The sequence below is a fragment of the Tyto alba genome, unplaced genomic scaffold (assembly GCF_018691265.1).
Source record: "Tyto alba isolate M040663 unplaced genomic scaffold, T.alba_DEE_v4.0 Super-Scaffold_1000006, whole genome shotgun sequence".
Lineage (NCBI taxonomy): Eukaryota > Metazoa > Chordata > Aves > Strigiformes > Tytonidae > Tyto > Tyto alba.
This window is the reverse complement of record NW_024881272.1, coordinates 6,492,622-6,500,031: the sequence shown is the minus strand read 5'-3', so window position 1 is coordinate 6,500,031 and position 7,410 is coordinate 6,492,622. Positions and strand designations below refer to the sequence as shown.

The 7,410-nt window shown below is 53.0% G+C and overlaps 1 long non-coding RNA gene across 1 annotated transcript; it reads right to left on the bottom strand.

Annotated features, from left to right (window-relative positions):
- Positions 1–2,669: 2,669 nt before the first annotated feature.
- LOC116963097 lies at positions 2,670–7,384 on the bottom strand. The gene is made up of 2 exons (XR_004407941.2): positions 7,147–7,384; positions 2,670–3,395 (listed from the first exon to the last, which is right to left on the bottom strand). It is a non-coding gene; the product is annotated as an uncharacterized LOC116963097 (long non-coding RNA).
- Between the last annotated feature and the right edge of the window lie 26 nt (positions 7,385–7,410).

The following is a 7,410-nucleotide window of genomic DNA, read 5'->3' as shown; positions in this document are numbered from 1 at the left end:
TGGTAGTGCTGCAACAACGACTGTGTCCCAGGAGAGCCTGGTGGGGTTGCATTGCAGGTCTGGGGATGCCTGGAGAGCAAGGTGGGGCAGTTGGGCTGGGGCAGGGGCTTGGTGGGAGCCAGGGAAGGGGATGCGGTGGGATGGTGGCCAGGAAAGATCCTTTGGCCCACACCGCTGGGACTGACGTGCCCCACCATAATCAAAGTCTCACAGGCATCCCACGAAGCCGGGAGCAGGGACGCTTCGCCTTGCTCCCTCTGATGGTTTTCAGACTTTCCAGAGCATTGGTTTTGCTCTGCGTGGTTAAAAGCTGAAGAGCTTAGACACTCAATGCTCCAATTACTCTCCAGCCCCATGTGAGCTGACTAAGCTTTGATTTTTAACAGAGAACAAGAAAGGAAACGCCTCCCCCGGTGACTGCTGCTGGGGCAAACTCATTCCCTCTTGATCTGTAATGGGGGCGCATGGCAGCCCCTTATACCCCTCCCTGTCGGCAGACGCTCCCGGAGGCACGTCAGCTTTCTCATAATCAGGGGCTGGCACTGGCTAATTCTAGGTACAGCCATAGGCGAGAGGGACAAAAGCCCTGCAGAGCTGGTGAGGCTTCTCGGGGCTTAAGCAGCCAAGACAGCTCTCAAGGGGAGATACTGGCCCCCTCTCCCCTGTAAATAAAGACAGAACAAATGGATGCTGGTGTTTCTTGCCTCCTGTTTGGTGCTGCATGTTGCTGGCTGTGGTCCCAGTGTGGAAGCAGACTCGGCCAACATCATCTTAGTCCTGCAAGTCAAAGCCAGACCTGGAGCAAAGCTCCTGGCACAGCGTGCTTTGGTGAAGAAGATGCTGAAGGCAGTGGCTCTGGCTTTTGGCTGGCCAGCCAGCTCTCAGCAGGTCCTGGTGCACCCATGGCTCAGGTTGCTTTTGCGAAACCCCTCTGTGCTCTCAGAGCAGCAGAGAGATTAAAGAGTTCAGCCCTTCCCAGTAAATCTCTTGAACAGATGGCAGCCAAGTGAATTTCATCAAAAGACCTTACAGGCAGGGTGGCATTAACACTATAACACTAGCGGGGTATCGGGCACAGGTGAGAGTGCTTTTACAAAGGGATAAATCACTTTGTGGCAAATCGCTTTATGTCAGCATGGGTTCATGAAGGGGAAGTCATGGTTCAGCAGTCCCTTAACCCCGTATGATGAAATGACTGGCTTGGTAGATGAGAGAAGAGCAGTGCATGTTGTCTAGCTTGACTGCCGTCAGGCTTTTGATGCGGTCTCCCATGAGATCCCCATAATGAACCTGTTGATATATGGGCTGGATGAGCAGACAGTGAGATAGATTGAAACCTGTCTCACTGAATGGCTGGTCCCAAGAGTGTGGTGGTCAGTGGTATGAAAACTGGTTGAAGACCAGTAACTACTGGTGTAGCCCAGGCGTCAATACTAGGTCCAATCCTGTTCAACATCATTAAAGACCAGTACGATGGGGCAGAGTGTAACCTCATCAACTCTGCTAACGGCACAAGACTGGGAGGGTAGCTAGTACACGAGAGGATTGTGCTGCCATCCAGAGGGACTTAGACAGGCTGACAGAGACCTTCTGATTTTCAACAAAGGGAAGTGCAAAGTCCTGAACGTGGAGAACAACAATCCCATGCACATACTGAGGACCACCCATTTGGAAAGCAGCTTTGCTGAAAAGGCCGTGAGGGTCCTGGTTAACCATGAGCCAGCAACGTGCCCTTGCAGCAAAGGCAGCTAACGGTATCCTGGGCCACGTTGAGGGGAGTGGTGCCAGCATGTCGAGTGAGGTGATCCTTCCCCTCTGCTCAGGTGATGCCACACCTGAGTAGTGTGTCCATTTCTGAGAGCCCAGTACGAGAGAGAGGTGAAGCTACTGGTGTCAGTCCAGTGAAAGGCCGTGAAGATGATGAAGAGACTGGAGCACCTCTCCTATAAGGAAAGGCTGAGCAAGCTGGGACTTTTCAGAGTGGAGAAGGCTGAGGGGGGACCTTATTAATGTACATAAACAACAGAAAGGGAGGGTGAAAAAAGGACACCACAAGTGACAGGACATGAGGCAAGGGGCACAAGCTGAAAACAGGAGGCCCCCTCTGAACATCAGGAAACACTTTTTTGATGTGAGGGTAATGGGCACTGACACAGGTTTCCAAGAGAGGTTGTGAAGTCTCCATATGTGGAGAAAATCAAAAGCAAGATGGACAAGGTGCTGGGCGAGTGGATCTAGGCAGCCCTGCCTGAGCAGGGAACGAGCACAAAATGGCCTCCAGAGGTGCCATCCAGCCTCAGCCATTTTGACTCTACTGCACGCAGCTGCTCTGAACCGTTGCGAGAGAGGCGGGCGATTAGACTGGCATCATTTGTGGAGGGACATGAGCCATGGGGCCCTTGGCACACAGCAGCCATGGCCACCTCGCTGGGATGTGGGCACCCCCTGGGAAGCTCACAGTGACACGGGCACGCTGCTGGCATGTGGGGCCCTCCCCGGGACCACGGGGCACCTCACCGCCATGGATGCCCGTTCCCTCCCAGCCCAGCTCTCCCACCTCTCCCGCAGGGCACAATGAGCAAGCCCGCAGCCAGCAGCCTGGCTTGCAGCACTGCCTTCCGTGTTGCTGCGTGCCTGGAGCCCCTCGCCACCAAAGAAATGCCACGTGCTACCGGTGTAACGATCCACTTTATTGCTCTGAGCAGAGCCGCGGGAGCCTTCGGTGGGCTGAGGCGTGTCCCGACGCACCAGCTGGCTGCCACCCTGCAGAGAGTTCACTGTCAGCTGGATGACAAGGCGACGGTTGGAACTGTTCTCCACCCGCTTCCCAACACCCGCCCCTCCTCCTGCCGTGCTGCTTGCCCTCGCCCCAGCCTCGGAGGTGCTCAGGCCTGAGGGAGCCCGTGGGCCGCGGGCAGGCGCTGGCCAGGGCCACCGTACAGGGCCACGGGGAGCAACCGCCACACGGGAACCTGGCGGGGACGTGGGCACCCTGCCAGGGTGCGGGCCCCTCCTCTTGGGCCCTGGGCACCCGTGCGTGGGCACCTGACGGCCACGGGTGCCTGTTCTCTCCGGCCCCAGCTCCCACCCCGCGTGGACAGCAGCACCCGCTTGCACCGCTGCCTTTCGCGTTGCCAATGCGCCGGGCACACGCTGCCCCAGCCGGGGTTGCACGAGGAGCTCGAGAAGCCTCTCCTCTTCTTACCTGTTCCTCGCACCTTCTTCTCACAGGACCGGTGCCGGATGTCTTTCATGTGGAGGCGTCTGACAAGCCGCAGGCACGTGACCAGCTGGGCCGTGTTGGCCTTTACCCAGCAGATCAGTTTGGCTTTGTTGTAGTTGCCGTTTATCAAGAAATCTATTGCTGTTGAAGATGAGGATGTCCGTCTCCTACCCTGGAAATAAAGATAGGGACATGGCACAGTGAACCAGTCAGGGGTTGGTTTGAGGAGTCAAGGAATGTCCTTGCTGGGCTTGTCTTCCCGTGGAGGAGCTCCAGCCCGGCAGGACTGCTCCGGGCAGCACGCTGGGCTGAGGAAACCTGCGGCAGGCCCCGTGTCGTGCTGGGGCTCCCGGAGGGATTCAGCCCTGCGGCTTGGCGTGAGCGCAGGCAAGTAGGCCTCTGAGGACCTCTCGGGGCGTGCTGAGGCTTTCTTGCCCACACTGGCGTTTGGGTTTTCACCGCTTGAGGCCTTCTGGGCCCCGGCTGTAGCGGGGAACCCCGCTGCCCACCGCCCGCTGTCCCTTCCTGCGAGACTGCTCTCGAACGCTCACCTCTCGCTGGGGTCTCTTCCCATTTCCCCACAGGCGCAGAGCGATCCAAGCCATGCAGAGCACCCCCACGGCCTTGCAGGCCCGGTGAAACAGGCAGAACTTGTCCACCCGGGCCAGGGAGAACCAGAGCCGGCGCAGAGGGTAGGGCAGGTCAGAGGCCATGCTCTCTGCATCCACGGGCCGTTGCTTTGGGTCCCCAGGATCATCACCCATCCTGAACCTGACCCAGCGTTGCGGGTTGCGGAGGCCAAAGCTGCCAGGCCATTTGGCAGCCCAGCTCTCGGCAACAAGAGTTTGTTTTTTCAGGCCCTCAAGGATGGCATCTAACCTGTCTTCGGTCCAGCTCTGGAGGCTAAGAAGGCCAAATCTGCTGGTCCACCTGGAGCTCAGGGTCTTGATCTTAATGATATCTTGCTGTATGATATCTGAATGGTTTTTCATAGTGGGTATGGACCAGATAGAAAAGATGTTAAGGCCACTTGCAACAGGGCTAAGGCAAAGTGGCCGCCCACGTGAAGGGGCAAGGCAGGAGGTCGCTGGCTTGGACAAAAATCTTAACTGTTTAGAATGAGGAATGTGGTTAATCTTGAATTTTTTATGGTGGGACTTAACCCATGGTTTCCTGGGCATGCTTTGTCCATTGCACCTTAGGGTGAGATGGAAAACTTGCAGGGGTTCTCAGTGGGAAAGGGCACTCTGCTCAGGATGCTTACTGTTCCTCTTGGTACATCACACACACCATGTACCTCAGACATCACCATGGTGGGGTGGTTGTTAAGTCCCGTTTCGGAACCCTATGCTCTGTGTTTGTGGGTAATTATATCAGGCCCTGTGAACTGTTCCCCCTGCTCTTAACTCTCAGTGTGCCATATTGTGGGGTAGATGGCCTTTACTGTGGGTAAGCTTGTCGTGCCCCCAGTTTTCCTTTAAAGGGTTCTTGGGTGCCTGGGAACTCAGATGGGGTTTAGACCAAGGATGCTGCTACTGGATGGCAGGATCATGGTCCCCCCGTGTTTTGTGTCACCTTCACTGTTGGCTGCTTCCTCTGAGGTTTGAGTGAGTCTTGTATGTGTACTTTGTGCTCAAGTTATGTTTGGTTTGTTAAAATGACCTGATCTGCAGAGGGCCTCCAATACTAGTTCTGTAAAAGGACCCAATCTGCATATGTCCCAAGTTAAAATAAAGTTTGGGTTGGATCAGCAATTTTTTGTGTCATTGTTCTACTGAGTTTCCCTGACAAATGTGGCTGTCCCCACAGTGCTGGATGACAGAATTAATAGGCGTAGTAGGCAGAATCTTTGAGTTAGAATGAGAACTGATTCCCATGAGAAATGGTATCTATTGCAAAAGGGTTTTATGGAAAAAGGATGGCAAGATCCTAAGTGCAATAAGGACTGACTAAGGGCAATAAGCTATGATCTCAATGCCATATGCAATTAATTCAGTAATTGGAAGGATTTGTGTAAAATAAAGAGAGACAGAGGGAAGGATGTGCTAGTTTTTAGTGGCAATATGGAAAATTGATAACAAACGGGCTGAGAAATCTGAAAAAGAAATCAGAAAGTGGAAGAGTGAATTTTTAATGAAGGATTGAGAAGTAAATTAAAGGCTAGCATTGAGTCTGGGCAAAGGGCACATCTCGAAAAATTGTGCCACAGGTTATAGAGAAATCAAGAAACCACCAAGAAATGTTAGTACAAGGTAGCCATCTGGACCCCATAAAAGTCTGCACAGCTATGTATGATAGCAACTGGGATGGAGATATTTGGAATTGGCTAGATGGGTCTGATGAGGAAGTAAGTAAAGTAAATGCCTCTGTCCAATATGGCCTCTGATTAAACAAGAAATCACTACTCATGACCCACTTGTAGATGCCCTGCAGAGGTGGGATACCACTGAAGTTCATTATTTCAATACTGATGATCTGTGAAAAATTCAGGTAACATATCAAAAACAACCTGAAGAATCAACAGTTGAATGGCTGCACAAACTTTGGTGTGATAGGGCAGGAAGAGTGTCTGTTTGCAAGAGAGGCAGTAGATTTAGACCTAGCCCCTTGAATTTCCCTCACCCTCTCAGGAAGATGCTGCTTGGACCTTATGGATTCTGACTATTAGATGGGCAAGAGGGTCCATTATCAAGACTGGGGTGAGGAATCCATGTTCTCTTGGCAGGGCCAAGAAGAATCGCAGGGAGCATTGTTACAAGCAGCTGTTGCAACAGTGCACTGAGCCAAAGACCAAGGTGGTGATCCCAGTCCTCGGGACATTTCTGCTACGTCCCCTGATTTGAGATCTGTTGGGAAGGGGGCCACGGGGACAGGAAAATTAGGTTTTATGCAGATAGGCTACCTGTGGAAATCTGCCTTCTACAAGTGCTCCAACAGACTGCAAGAAGTAAGCCCTGACAGTTAAGACCCTGAATGGCATCAGGTCTTATTGACTTGGCCTGACATGGAAGTCAAATGAGTGCCGCACGAGACAAGCCAAGTAAGACTGTTAGCAGATTTACCAATCAAACTGAGAGTGAACGAGCCACACAAATTGAGTGGTGGCACACCTGTTTAGATCAGGGGCACACTCACAACTTACTTTATAAGTGATAGGACAAGAGGAAACGGCCTCAAGTTGCACCAGGGAGGCTTAGATTGGATAGTAGGAAAAATTTCTTCACTAAAACGGTTGTCAAGCTTTGGAACAGGCTCCCCAGGGAAGTGGTTGAGTCACCATCCCGGAAGATATTTAAAAGACATGTAGATCTGGTGCCTAGGGACATGATTTAGTGGTGGGCTTGGCAGTGTTAGGTTAATGGTTGGACTTGATGATCTTAAGGGTCTTTTCCAACCTAAAAGATTCTATGGCTCATTTTATTAATTCACCAAGTATAAGGCAAACCATGTCCAACCGGAGATTTCCTTTAACTATCACTGAGGCTTGGGTAATTTTCAAGACTGGATGATCTTTTTGTCCCTTTAGGTAAGGAATTGTAACTTGGACAGATTCTTTAGCTTGGGCTAACCTGGAGTGCACTCGCGGAATCATTTTTTTCACATTAGCTGTGCTGATCTTCCTCATTTCATTTTCTATCGAAAGCTCAACTGTGAAGGACCATGGTACCTACTGTGCTGTCCTTATTTTTATCTGTACCTTGCTGTTCCTTGTCAACTGAACAGTAGCTGCATCATTCAAGTATCATTTCACAAATGCGTAATAGAAGAAGCTGTTGGTATTGTTTACAACATCCTCGATTTGCCACTGCTGACCTTGGACCACTGGCAGAGCCTACTGACGCAACTTTTACCAACCTAGCACAACCTACATCCTCTCTACTCGCAATGTGTGGAATTGTTTCGGGTGGGGAGATGTGACTCACCTGGCCCTGGGCACGCAGCGGCCACTGCCACCCGACAGGGACATGGGTTCCTCTCAAAACCCCTCCAGGGCACCCGGCCAGGGCGCGGGCATCCCCCCCCCCCCCGCGTCCTTGCCGCCTGACGGGGACACACGCACCCGGTCGCCACGGACCGCTCCCGGGCCTCGGCCACCTCCCAGGGCAGGCCGCAGCCGCAGCAGGCCGCGCCCGGGCCCTGCCCGTAGCGGGGGGCCGGGGCGGGGGCGGAAGGGGCGGGCGCGGCCC